The following is a 15596-nucleotide window of genomic DNA, read 5'->3' on the forward strand; positions in this document are numbered from 1 at the left end:
CCTAAAATCAGACTTGAAGCTTCACGTAAAAAACACAAGATCTTGGTAACTGGTCCCATAACTTTCCAGCAAATAGAGGGAGAAGAAATGGAACAGTTATCAGATTTTGTATTCTTGGACTCAAAGATGACTGAAAGTAGTGACTAGAAATTAAGAGATACTTGCTCCTTGGAAGGAAAACTATGGCAAATCTGGACAGGATACTAAAAAGCTGAGATATAACCATAATGACAAACGTTCATATAGTCAAAGCTATGATTTTTCCAGCAGCAACAAGGGAGCACATTTAATAAGGAAAACATGATGAGTTCAGTCAATCTATATGCAGTCAATCAGTGGTTCCAGTGAATTCTCTTTCCTATGCCTTCACCATTCTCTGGGACTGTTCTGTAAAAATCGAGTTATCTAATCTCTCTGTAGTTTTATATACATTTGTTCAAAGTGTGATTCATACTTCAAGATTTCATAGCATAATTCTGTCTTCTGGTTGATGGTCTTGACAATGAACTTAGGTATATAATATTTTGCTTCTATCAGCAATTTAAGCTGAGGTTATGAATAGGTAGTAAGTGTTCTTCATTTTTTAGCTTTTCTCTCAAAGAAGAAATGTACTGATTTTGTCTATAGTTTATTTTCAGAGACTCCAGATCACAATTCAATAGCAAGAAATGTCTCTTACCCAATTATCAACATATGAGGTGTACAGGCTGTCAATCATTCCTAGAAGATTTTTTATGTTTCTTTGTACTGGGAATGCCATGTGTTGATTCAACTTAGATCTTTATTCTGCCCTTAGTGACCCTAATGCTTTCAGCAGGGTTAAGTTTCAACATCTAATGTTTTGGGTTCATTGTGCTTGGCAAAATACAATTCTAGAACTATATAAGTCGATTTGATGCCTGCCAAAGTTAAATTCTCCTTGAACATTTTGTATTTTTAAGTGTCTACTTTAGCCTGAATAGATCTTAATCAAAGTCCGTGTATAGGGAAGTGTTTCTCCTACAAAGAAAAGCAGGGGCATCCAGGAACAATTTTGTTGACTTTTAAGAAAAACATAAATTGCAGCAAAAACAGTAACCTTGGGGCTATTATATACCACTTCCCTAGATATCCTTTGATCCTTCTACTACTTAAGTGTTTTTAAGATTTTGTACAATCCACCTAGTATAGCCAGTAGTAAGGGGGAAAGAAAAGGAAAAAAATACTATGGCACCCCTCTCCATCCCTGTATAGAAACACTATCAAGCAAAAGAAAAAAAAATGTAGAAAACAGAAGTCAAAAATGCTAGGAATTTTCTTCCCTCTCCCACCTTTAGAAGGTTTGAGTTTCAGATTTCAGTAACTTTCAATGTATGTATGCTACATTTTTGCAATATAATAGGTCTTTTAATAGAGGGTGGTGACAGTATGGCAATGAGTTGGAACAGCACCAGAAACATCAAAGATACAGCGCAGGAGAAGACACACACCTCCAACATATTCACAGATTATTCTCCTGATGGAAGTCAGTGAAGACCAAGAGCAGTAGTACCAGGAACCACATAATGGATGAAGGAACTTCTGGAATAGTCCCAAATTTTTCAATACATATCAAGGTTATTTGTAGGAAAATGGCCAATAGGTTATAAGCTTCTTACATGCAACCTGTTTTGAAATCTAAATTAACAACTTGATTCTCTCAATACAAAAACACTATCACTATTCTTGACTCACCCACCAATACTTTTATCAAACTGAGAACCACATCAGGGTAATGATACATCTTTGTCTCCTTAGAAGGCCCTCCTCATCCATTGAAACAATGACAATTAAAATTTGCAAACAGAGAAATTCAGACAGAATGTCAAGCACAACTTTTTATTAGCAATAGACATTTTATTTGCCAATAAAAACGGTGCACAACCTCAGTTGGTACAAGGACTTTATTCACTGTTGTAGAGTTCTATAGAGCTATAGATATAAAAGAGCAGGGAGATATAAACAATAAATGAGGAATATTGATCACAGATTGGGGAACATGGTATTGATTAACATTGGCATTTATGCTTTTTGATTGATTGAGGCATTACAAAAGTTTCCATTATCATAATGAAAATCTGTCTTGTGTAAGCCTCCATAACAAGAAAGGCGAGCATTTATAAGATTAGAAACTTTCTACAGGTTAGCAGGGATGAAAGTGTGAGCCCCATATATAACTGATATCAATTATGATTTATAATGTAAGTGAATAACTGCTTATTATAATAATATAGTAATGGTTAATTCCTTCATGCTGTTAGAAAAAAAAGTTGCTTAAGTGCTAAAGACATTTGTGGGACAAAGTTATCCAAAGCATCTGAGGAAAAAGAGAGACTGCAAAATTGTGTGTGTGTGTGTGTGTATTAGAGAGAGAGAGAGAGAGAGAGAGAGAGAGAGAGAGAGAGAGAGAGAGAGAGAGAGAGAGAGAGAAGAAGGAGGATGAGGAGGAGGAGGAGCAGGAGGAGGACTGAAGTGACACCCTAGCATGAAGCTTCAATTTCTTTTTTAAAAAATCATATCCTTGAGAGGATATGACCTGCATCTGCGAGAAAAGCATGAAAAGCGGGTTAACACCTTGCTAAAGGAGACCCAAAAATGCTGAAGAAAATAACACCTTTAAAAATAGGCTAACTCAATTGGAAAAAGAGGTTCAAAAAGCCAATGAGGAGAAGAATACTTTCAAAAGCAGAATTAGCCAAATGGAAAAGGAGGTTCAAAAACTCACTGAAGAAAATAGTTCTTTCAAAATTAGAATGGAACAGATGGAGGCTAATGACTTTATGAGAAACCAAGAAATCACAAAACAAAACCAAAAGAATGAAAAAATGGAAGATAATGTGCAATATCTCGTTGGAAAAACAACTGACCTGGAAAATAGAACCAGGAGAGACAATTTAAAAATTATGGGACTACCTGAAAGCCATGATCAAAAAAGAGCCTAGACATCATCTTTCATGAAATTATCAAGAAAAATTGCCCTGATATTCTAGAACCAGAGGGCAAAATAAATATTGAAAGAATCCACTGATCACCACCTGAAAGAGATCCTAAAAGAGAAACTCCTAAGAACATTGTGGCCAAATTCCAGAGTTCCCTGGTCAAGGAGAAAATATTACAAGCAGCTAGAAAGAAACAATTCAAGTATTGTGGAAATACAAACAGGATAACACAAGATCTAGCAGCTTTCACATTAAGGGATCGAAGGGTGTGGAATATGCTATTCCAGAAGTCAAAGGAACTAGGACTAAAACCAAGAATCACCTACCCAGCAAAACTGAGTATAATACTTCAGGGGAAAAAATGGTCTTTCAATGAAATCGGGGACTTTCAAACATTCTCGGTGAAAAGACCAGAGCTGAAAAGAAAATTTGACTTTCAAACACAAGAATTAAGAGAAGCATGAAAGGGTAAACAACAAAGAGAAATCATAAGGGACTTACTAAAGTTGAGCTGTTTACATTCCTACATGGAAAGACAATATTTGTAACTCTTGAAACTCTTTTCAGTGTCTAGGTAGTTGGTGGGATTACACATACACATATACACACACACACACAGACAGAGAGAGAACGAGACAGAGAGCACAGTGTGAATTGAATAGGATGGGATCATATATTTAAAAAATGAAATTAAGCGGTGAGAGAGAAATATATTGGGAAGAGAAAGTGAGAAATAGAATGGGGCAGGTTATCTCTCATAAAAGAGGCAAATAAAAGACTTTTCAGTGGAGGGAAAAAGAGGGGAAGTGAGAGAAAAAACATGAAGCTTACTCTCATCACATTCGACTAAAGGAAGGAATAAAATGCATACTCATTTTGGTATGAAAATCTGTCTTACAATACAGGAAAGTGGGGGAGAAGGGGATAAGCAGGCTGGGGGGATGATGGAAGGGAGGGCAGTGGGAGGAGGGACCAATTTGAAGTCAACACTCTTCGGAAGGGTCAGGATCAAAAGAAAGAATAGAAGCAATGGGGGGCAGGATAGGATGGAGGGAATTATAGTTAGTCTTACACAGCATGACTATTATCGAAGTCATTTGCAAAACTACACAGATATGGCCTATATTGAATTGCCTGCCTTCCCAAAGGGAATGGGTGGGGAAGGAGAGATAGGGAGAAGTTGGAACTCAAAGTTTTAGGAACAACTGTTGAGTATTGTTCTTGCAACTAGGAAATGAAATACAGATAATGGGGTATAGAAAGTTATCTTGCCCTATAGGACAAAAGAGAAGATGGGGGTAAGGGAAGGGAGGGATGTTAGAAGAGAGGACAGATTAGTGATAGGGGCAATTAGAATGCTCGGTGTTTTGGGGTGGGGGGAGGGGAGAAATGGGGAGAAAATTTGGAACCCAAAATTTTGTGGAAATGAATGGTGATAAGTTAAATAAATAAATTTTAAAAAATTTTTAAAAAAACATATCCTTTTACTACTATTTCCACAATGCTTTTTATTCAACAACTCTGAGGTGAAAAATAAAAATATTGGCAAGATATGCCTATGTTAATTATAGTTATAGCTGAGAATTCATGAAGATTTTTGGAGAAGAATCCGGTTCAATTTAAAGGCACTACTCTTTGAAGAGTTCAATTTCTTTATAATTTTATTTAAATTGGAGACTTTTTTTATTAGAATTACAGAGGTAGTTTGTTGGTATAAAACATCTAAGATAAAATTTCTAAATAAGGCATTGCCCAGGGTAACAGTATTATGATTCAACTTTTGACATTTTTAAACAAATTTAAACTAATTCCAGGGTGCACTGAGTTCTCTAAAGGGGCAATAATCTTAAAGACAAGATAAACTTGTCTTCAAGGAAGGAGCCAGCGAGAGCTAAAGTTATGTCTATTCTTATCAGGTAAGTCTTCTTGCAGACCGAATTCCAAAAGTCACTGGACCAGAGTCCTTCCCTTTCCTAGCGTGGGATTAATTTCTTATAGATACAGCTGCTGGTAGATTAGGCAGACAAGTACATAATGATGCTGCTATAATTTATCAGGGACAAACCTCTTGCTCTGAGATATGAGACTACTATTATTATTATTGTTGTTGTTGAGTCACTTCAGTTGTGTCTGACTCTTATGACCCCATTGGGGATTTGCTTGGGAATGATGCTAGAGGGGCTTGTCATTTCCTTCTCCAAATAATTTTTAAAACAAAAATTACTTGAAATAATAAACATATTCAGTAAAGTTGCAGAATATAAAATAAACCCACATAAATCATTGGCATTTCTATACAATACCAACAAAGTTCAACAGCAAGAGATAAAAAGATAAAAGAAATTCCATTTAAAGTTACTGTATTTGGGAGTCTATCTGCTAAAACACACCCAGGAACTATATGAAAACAATTACAAGATACTTTTCATGCAAATAAAGTATGATCTAAGTAATTGGAAAAATATCAGCTGCTCATGGGTAGGCTGAGCCAATATAATAAAAATGACAATTCTATATAAATTAATTTACTTATTCAGTGTCACATGAAAAATTATTTCATAGAGCTATTAAAAATAATATCAAAAGTCATCTGGAAGAGTAAAATGTTAAGAATATCCAGAAAATTAATGAAAAGAAGTAGAAGTGAAGGTGTCTTAGGCATGCCAGATTTAAAACTGTATTATAAATCATCAAAATTACTTGATACTTCTTTTTCATTTTTTAAAAAATATATTTATTTTTAATTTACAGCATTCAGTTCCACAAGCCTTTATGTTCCAAATATTCTTTGACTCCCTCTTCTTTACTCCCTCCACAAGACAGTATGCAATCTAATATAGGGCCTTTCTCATTAAACATAGTTCTACATTAGTCCTGTTGCAATTAGAATCAATGGAAGGAACTACAAAAAAGAAGAACAAAAATAATAAGAAAAAAGACTGAGAGCAAATAGTATGCTTCAGTCTGCATGCAGATTCCATAATTCTTTCTCTGGATATGGATAGGATCTTTTGGAGTTGTCTTAGAATGTTGCGTTGCTTGGAAGAGCCAAGTCTATCAAAGTTAGTAATAGCACAATGTAGCTGTAACTGTGTATAATGTTCTCCTGGTTCTGCTTTCCTTACTCAATATCAGTTCACATAAGTCTTGTTAGGTTTTACTGAATTCCTCCTACTCATCATTTCTGATAGCAAAAAAATAGTTCCATTATGTTCATATACCACATTTTGTTCAACCATTCCACAATTGATGGGCATCCCCACAATTTCCAGTTCTTTGCCACCACAAAAAGAATTGCTATACATATTTTTGTACATGTGGGTCCCTTTCCCATTTTTATGATCTCTTTAGGATAAAGCCCATTGGGATACAGCAATTTGGAAAAGAAAAGAGAATGAAGCAAGAAAATCATGAAAATGAGTCAACCCCTTAGAAAAGAAGACCACAAAAAACATGGAAGAAAATAGATTAATCCAGAGAGCCATGGCAACAGCAACAGTTACTCCTGGGACAATAAATCCAAATATTTGAAAATCATCTACTTGAACTTCCAGGAGCCAATAAGACAGAGTAAACTGTAAGTGCTCTCACCCTCCCCTTATTGACCTTGAACAACTCATAGAATGTTGCCCCAGGTAAAATCCTGGAAAGTGGGGACAACAGAAGGGAGATAGCAGTCTTTTAGCTTGGGAGGCTAGGGAGATAGTCAGGAAGGGTCCTTCTTGCTGTGGCTGAAGGGGATCAGCTCAGGACTGGAAGAATCCCAGCAAGCCCCCCACCTCAGTGGACCAACATGAGATCTTGATTCCAGGGTGGTGAAGCTGGCAAGCAGCAACAACATGACCCCAGGCATGCCTTCACAAAGCCAGGGAAATTGGTCAGACACCTGCGCAGATGGGGTTCACCAGCTGAGGTGCCTACCTATGCTCTAACATAGCCCTAAGGGAAGAGGAGACCTCCAGTGGCCCTAGTACCCCTCCCCCATACCTCCTGATGTGAACTTCAGTGTAACCTCTAGGAAACTCAGGGCCTTTAACCTGAGTAACCTCAGCGAAACTTACCTGGCCTTGGCCTTGGCATGCACCAGCCAACTCAGCATCAGGTAAGCTGCAGCATTAGGTAGAGTCTAACTGAAAGAACCAAAGACCATGCCACAAACAGCCAGTAACTGGGCCCCTATCTCCCAGCACAACAAACATGAGAAAGAGACCCTTGTACCCCAGAAGCACAAATCCACTTTTTAAAGTCAGGAAAAAGACAATCACCATGAGCAAGAAGAAAATTAGAAAAGCAAAGGCCATAGAATCTTTATATGAGGATGAATTCAGAAGAGGACAGCCTTGACACTATACCTACATCTGAAGCCTAAATGGAGAAAATAATTCCTTACAGGGAAAAATTGGACAAATGGAAAAGGAGTTACAAAAGTTTGCAATGAATATTTGCAATATTCATTTTTAAAATTTTTTATTGTTTTTCCTTTTATTTGCATCACTGTAGAAATTAAGCATATAGTTTTCTTAGAGCTGTTCACTCTATCACTTCATATTAATATTTTTATAGTTCTCTATAATTGTTACTTTCAGAATTTCTTCACAGTAACACATTTTTAAAGAGAAAGATATTTTCTCCATTTAATAGCATTATAAAAGTAGTCCACATGAAGTTTTCCATTTGCTCATGATTTAATCATAAGCTTATCAAAATTACTTTTCTGTTACCTGAAAGAAAAGTCATGTTTTCAAATGTACAACATTCATACAATCAATCTTCATTTTGTTGAATCTCTCCAATCATCTTGTGTCTTATGAAAAGAAATCCCAGCTTAGTTTTGGAATGACCTTCCTGTCAGATGAAGGCAGCTAGGTGGTTCAGTGGATAGAACTCTGAGTTTGGAGCTAGGAAGACCTAAGTCCAAATCCAACCTCTGACTCTCATTCATGATGTGACCCTGGGCAAGTCTCTTAACCTCTCTCTTAATCTGTTGAAAAAGAAAATGGCAAACCACTCCATTATCTTGGCCAACAAAACTCCACAGGGTCATAGAATTGGACATGACAAGCCCAACAACAACCTCTGAGAAAGTAGATCAACATCATGAGACATGGAAAGACCTTGAAGATATGATATACCAGAGGCATTTCATTGTTACAGCTTTCATCTATTCCTTATGTGTATGCCTCACTACCAGTGTATTTTGTATGTCTGTCTACTCTTCCCATAGACATTACTTAAATATACATGTGGGAGAACATGCCCCAGGTTTGTGGGGAGAATGTTTTAGCTACTATTCCTATTATGCAATCTCAGTAAATGCTTTTTTGTTGGAGCTAATTGTGTCTGTAAGCTTATTGTTAATATTTAAACCAGTTGGTGAGATATGTTAGTAGGAATGTAGACCTACAATCTGAGATTAGCTGATCCTTATTAGGGACCCAGCATGAAAATGTGAGCGCCAAGTTGGGAGAATAATTTAAAGGGACTCTGTGTTGTGGGAAATACATGTGGATATTTTGGGAAACATGGCCTTCTCCCCAGTTAATAGAAAAATGACATTTGTATACTTTTGCTTAATGGAATGGAAGATTTACTGTAGCATGTTTCTATTGTTCAATCATTTTGTCATTTCCAACACTTCATGAACCCATGGACCATACTATCCATTGGGTTTTCTTGGCAAAGATCTTTCTATTCCCTTCTTTGGTGGACTAAGGCAAACAGAGCTTAATTGACTTGTTCAGAGTCATACAGCTAGTAACTTTCTTAGTCTACATTTGAACTCAGGTCTTCTGAAGTCCAGGACTAGTGCTCTATCTACTTAGCTACCTAGCTGCCTCATAGGCAAACAGACTTTAAGTAAGATACCTAAGGCCACATAACTAGTGTCTGAGGCCAGATTTGTACTCAGATCTTCCTAACTCTAGATACAGTGCTCTATCCACTGAACCTTCCAGTTATTTAGTTATATTCCTCCTTAAATAATATTCTATTCTGTTTACATGACATAATTCTTTCAATTGCCATCCCACTGATGGCATCCCCTTTGTTTTCCCACTTTGGGGAATACAAAATAGGTCACTATAAAAATTTTTATGGGTTCTTTTCCTCTTTAAAATCTTTCTCTTTGAGATAAGCCCTTGCAGTGCTATTACTTGATCAAAAGGAAATTACCAATTAGTGATTTGGGACATCTAGTTTCTAATTGTTGTCCAGAATGATATGATTAATTCACAATTACATTAATAATGCATTAATGTACTTATCACCCCATTGCCCCTGCAGTAATAATTGTTTTCCTCCTTTATCATATTAAGGATATGAGGTTAAACCTCAGAGTTATTTTAACTTTGATTTCATTTATTAATGTTTTGGAGTCTTTTTTGGTACAGTTGTTAATAACTTACAGTTCCACTTTTGAATACTGCCTGTCCATATTACTTGGCCATTTATGCAGTGGAAAATGGCTTTTTCCAGGTTTACTTTTTAGCAGTAGAATATAATCTCTTTGAGAGTGGAGATTATTTCATTTTTATCTTTGTATCAAGCCATTCTAGCATAGAGTCTTGTAAATAGTAAGTGCTTTTAATAAGTGCTTATTGAATTGAATTTGTTGAATTTGAATGATATGAAAACAAGCTGAAGTGATCCTGGACAACCTTATTTTCTGGCTTTGACCCCGAATGATCACCACTTTCAAACTTAGTTTTAGATAATATTTTTCGTCCTGGTTTTTATCTCTCCTTAACACTAGCAGAATGGAATATTTAGCTAGGTGAAAATAACAGTGTTAAAACATTTTGGTAGCAGTCTATGGAAATAAACTGAGTATCAATTTGGGATTAGTGAGGAAATCAACGATTGCCTTGGGGGTGTATTTTTTTTCATTCTAAAGAGCTGAACAAAGTCATAAAATATAGGGAGGAAGGGAAATGTACTTTATAATGGCTGCTACCAGTTAAGTGCTTCATATTCACATAATTCAATGACTCCCTTAAATCAGCAATTTGCCCACTCTTTGGGTTTTTAATATGACTGACATGTTTCACATATAATCAATACTAAACTAAATTTGAGGCATTTATCATAGACTTGTCTTTCTTTAAGCAATTCAGTCAATCATTTATAGAATGGCATAAACTACTTCTAGGAAAGTGATACTTTTCACTGCTTATTAAAAATATTTACATTTTTTTATACCAGATGGATATAAGGAATTGATATTTTCTCAATTGTTAAGTCAATCACTTCTTCCTTGAGCCATCAAAAGATTTAATAAACCATCAAAAGATGGGAGACTCTGTCTCTAATAAGTGGGAGGCACTCACTCTGTCAGGCAATTAAGTGGACCTGAATAAGCTTATGTAATTAAGCCTCTTACTGCATAATTATCTTTTTTTTTAAAAATGTGTCTTTTGATGAAACATCTGTTCCCTGTTTCAAGATATGAAAAGGACTCATGCACATGAAGAAAACAGAGCTTTCAAGGCCATAACACATGCTGCCACTGATGCTCAGTTCCTAGGCGACAAATGATTTAATTTGTTCTGGCTTTGCATGCAAGAGGCAGGTGTCCAAATGTCCTCAGCCTAGATCTGATTGACCTCTACGTTCATGGCAGCTATTTCAGGAATTGTTATGCAGAAAATCACTGGGTGAGGCACCAAAGAAGCAGGCACTAGGGTAGATAGGTGCTATCTCCTCAACCAAAAATGCGTAAGGCAATTAATCACTTGCATTCATTGTGTTATGAAGAAAAATTCATGACATCTATGTCCAATATCATGCCATTGTGCCCCTGTTCTCACACAAATATAACTAGATTTAATTTCTTTGAACAGAAGTTGATTCATTAATACTGAACTAGAGTTTTCTCTGAGTTAAACATTTAAGGAACAGTAAATTTTTAGTTCAATGAACTGAAACCGAACTAATCAGAACCTCACTTAATGATGTCAGACCATAGGGACTTTAAAGTTCGTCTAATTCAAGCCCACAATTCACAAATGACAGAAGGAACTGTATACTATTTTCATGCTAAACCACAGAGCTAGCTGAAAAGTATCCTTTAAAAGTCCAAAGAAGATGGGACTACAAAGATCATAGGAAACTCTTCATATCATCATAGAACTTATTCCTAGGAAGTATTTTAAAATCATGCAGTTCAAACTTTTAATTTTACAAATTACAAGGAAACTGAGGCCCAAAGATAATATTATTTACTAAGTTATTAGTGAATGTAACTTATTATCAGTCCTAAATTTACCTTTCAATGGATGACTACTCATCATTGTTATATCTTTCTGCTTTGATTGGAACACAATAATCTAGGTCTTCATATGGTCTTCTTTCTTTGGTTTCCCCAAACTCATAAACATCTTCTGCTTCAGTAGAAACATACTTTACCCTCCCTTTCCATGCCTGTTTCTCTAGACTTTCTCTCTTGTTGGCTCTCATCAGTTTTTTTGAATTAGTGTTTGATTTCTTCCTTCCAGACAGAGTCTAACTCAACAAACTAATTAGAAAACATTCTGCAGATGCAGATGATCAACAGTAGATAAACAAGTCAAATCTACTAGGAAAAGTGAGGCAGTTGATTTGGTTCTTATTAGAAAACATAACATATAAGAATACTTGTATATAACTAAAGAGCAATCACCTCTAAAGACAGCATTTTATATGGTGCTTTAAAATTTGCAAGCCACTTTACAGATATTATCATATTTATAATCACAAAAAATCTGAGATGTAGGTGATAATACTGTCCCCATTTTACAGTTGAAGAAATGCAGACAAACTTATGATAATGTGCTCAGGATCACATATCTAGTAATGAGAGAGAGAGAATGGAAAGATCTGTTCGAATTTGTGTCAAGTGAAATAAGAAGAGTTAATACACACACAGAGTGACTACAACAATGAATGTAGATAGAATAACAACATACAAAAAATTAAAAGTAAATTATGCAAAATGTATCAAAAATAAAAATCAAGAGGGCTTCAAATGAAGAAATACAAGAAAAGATCCTTACCTCACCCCTTAGTTAAAGTGAATATACCACCAAAAAACAAAAACAAAAAAAAAATAGGTTCATTCCTGTTTCACCCATGTTTTTGGCAGTTGAGAAGAGGGCTAGCTATGGAAGAAGAAGCTAGCTCTTGAGAGAGAATATTTCTTTCCTTTTTACCCATGTGCCTTTTCCAGAAGGAAGGAAAGGAGAAAAGAGATTTCTCTATCCTCTTTCCACCCAATAGTATCTTGTCATGTAGTTGTTCTTGCTCAGAGGAGAGCTGTAATTTGTTGACATTAATTCTTCTGATAGTCATTTTGTCTTGGAGCAATGCTTTTGATGAATGCGAATATTTAACTTGCAAAGGATAAGCTTATGATCAGTCCAGCACTCTGCACCACACATTGCCTTTGTGACTGTCACATCTTGTCGGTCTCATCTCAATACACACACATAGTCTATTAGATGCCAACTTTTAGATGCCAATGCAAGGGGGCCTCCATGAAGTTTTATTGTGTTTAGGTAAATGGAAGACAGTGTTTGTGAAGAGAAGGTCATGCGATGCACATGTCTTCAGCAGTAAATGACCATTGCTATTGCTGTTTCCAACTCCATTCCTCCCTGACAACTCTGGTAGTCTCAGCCTACTCTAGCATTAAAGTCATTCAGAATTATAAGCTTGTCGTCTTTCAGCACATTGGTGATAAGAGTCTCTAGGTCTTTATGAAATTTTTCTTTGATTTCATCAGAGTTTGTCATGGTGGGAGCATGGGCACTGATGATGGTTGCATGACGTTTTCCTATGACTGGCAATTGCATTGTCATGAGCCTGTCATTCTCTCCTTTTGGTAGGCATACTAGCTTGCTGTTGCTGTTGAGAACAGTGAGGGAGAAAAGGAGTGGGCAGCTCTCAGAGTTTTGGTGTACAGCACTGCATTTGCTCACCTGGGTCAGAACACTCATGAACACCAACACTGGTTTGATGAAAATGATGGGTAAATTCAGAAGCTGCTAAATGAAAAACAAGAACTCCATGGGATTTGCCAGCAGGACAGTGCATCCATGGCTCTAAGAAGGCAGCATTTAATTCCATCAAAAGCAAAGTACAAGCAAAGCTTAGAGAGATGCAGGATTCCTGGCTCAGTAAGAAGGTAGACGAAATTCAGTTTTATGCTGATATTAACAATCCAAAGCACTTTTATGATTTCCTGAAAGCTATTTATGGACCAAAAACTTACAGTGCATCACAACTACTCAGTGCTGATAGAGCCACATTGATCAGTGATAAGGATATGATACTAGAGAGATGGACTGAACACTTCCATAGTGTTCTCAACAGATGATCATCAATCAATGCTGTGGACATTGACCGTTTACCTCAGGTTGAAGTAAATCCTTCCTTAGCTGAATGTCCAACTGAAGAAGAGGTATTGAGGATCATTAGGCTCCTTTCATATGGCAAAGCACCTGGTGATGATTCTATTCCAACTGAGGTTTACAAGGTAAATTTTATGAGCCCATTGCTCATACAAAAGCTGACTGAAATTTTCCAGGTTATATGGCAAGAGGTGGTTATCCCCCAGGAGTTCAAGTATGCCTCCATTGTTCATCTCTATGAAAATAAAGGGAATAGATTATCCTGTGAAAATCACAGGGGGATCTCTCTCTTAGTCATTGCTGGAAAAAATCTTGCTAGAGACCTCCTTACTAGGATGATCCTTCAGCTGGAAGATGGCCATATACCTGAGAGCCGGGTTGAGGAACAGTTGATATAGTGTTTGCTCCCTGAAAAATCTAGGAGAAATGCCAGGAGCAGAACAGAGGTCTGTGCACAACATTTGTGGATCTGACCAAGGCCTTTGACGCTGTAAGTCATGATGGCTTATGGAAAATTATGTCAACATTTGGTTGCCTGGAGAAGTTCATCAATATTTTACATCAATTTCATGATGCCATATTTTTCCGAGTTCTGGATAATGGACAATGTTCTCGTGCCTTCCTAGTCATCAATGGAGTAAAATAGGGCTGTGTGCTTGCTCGCATGCTTTTTAACATAATGTTTTCAGCCATGCTGTCAAATGCTTTCAACGAGGATGAACATGGCCTCAAGGTTAACTACTGTACTGATTTTAAGTTCTTAAATCTGAAAAGGTTACAAGTCAAGACCAGAGTGGAGGGAGCATAGGTGCATGATTTTCTTTTTGCAGATGATTGAGCACTCAATGCAGCCTCTGAAGCTGAGATGCCACAAAGCGTGGATCAGTTCTCTGCTGCCTGTGCTAATTTTGGCAGAATAATTAACACCAGGAAAACACAGAGTCTCCATCAGCCGCCACCACAAAATCCATATGTGGAACCATCAGTTACTACAAATGGAGAAGTTTTGAATGTTGTGGATAAATTCACTTACCTTGGTAGTATACTTTCCAGGGATGTACACATTGACAGTGAGGTTGATGCACACATTGCCAGAGGTAGCTCAGTGTTTGGGAGGCTCTGAAGTAAAGTTTGGGAGAGAAGATTTATTGGACTGACTACCAAACTGACAGTCTACAGAGCCTCTGTGCTGACCTCATTGTTATATGCTTGTGAAACATGAACAGCCTACCAGTGTCATGACAAGAAACTGAATAGCTTCCATTTGAACAGTCTTAGGAAGATTTTGAGGATCACCTGGAAGGATAAGGCATCAGACACTGAAGTCCTTGATCCAGGTGAACTGCAAGTATTCAAATTATACTTCAGAGAGCTCAACTGCAATGGGCTGGCCACGTTGTTTGAATGCAAAGTGTATGCTTGCCAAAAAGACTATTTTATGGAGAGCTTGCATGGATCAGGTGATCACATGGTGATGAGAAGAAGCCATAGAGGGACATCTCATTGTCTCTCTCTAGAACTTTGGATTTGGCTGTGCAACATGGGAGACACTGGCACAAGGCCATTCATCATGGCTTGCTCACATCAGAAATGGTTCTGTGCCCTTTGAGCAAAGCAGAATTGAGACAGCACAAAGTAAATGTAGTATGCACAAATTTGGGATACCCACCGCAAACCTTCACACAAGGTATCTGTGCCCAACCTGTGGTAGAGCATTTTGAGCTCACATTGATCTGATCAATCACAATCAAACACACTGAAATTTCACGTTAATATGGTGATGTCATATTGGTCCTCTTCGAAGATGAAGGACAACAACCAACCAATCTTGACATGTAACCACTTATTGAATAGAAGGTGATAGTGTGAAAAGAAGGCAAGCTAAGAGAATTCCTAATGCAGAGCTTCAAAGAGGTACAAGTACAGGGAACATAGCTAAGATGCTGCACCTGGGAAAAGGAATGTGAGTATAACTAGAAAAGACAAAGGAAACCAGGGCCAGTCTTGTGAGTTGCCTTGCTTTCTGTTCTCAAAGTATTAATTTATGCTCGTTTGCCTTGTAGGTGAATGTTACCTCTATCAATGATAGGTTTTTTAATCTTGTTCTCTTTTCAGTAAATGTCTTTGCTTTGAGCTATATAGACAACCAATTGACTTGAAAATAAAAGCGGAAGTGTGTTTGTGTGTGTGCATTGTTGAGGTGATAGAAGTGGTGCTGGTGGTGAGATTCAGTTTTAGGAATATGAACCAAAGA

Source organism: Notamacropus eugenii, chromosome 3 (assembly GCF_028372415.1).
Source record: "Notamacropus eugenii isolate mMacEug1 chromosome 3, mMacEug1.pri_v2, whole genome shotgun sequence".
In the NCBI taxonomy this organism is placed as follows: Eukaryota; Metazoa; Chordata; class Mammalia; order Diprotodontia; family Macropodidae; genus Notamacropus; species Notamacropus eugenii.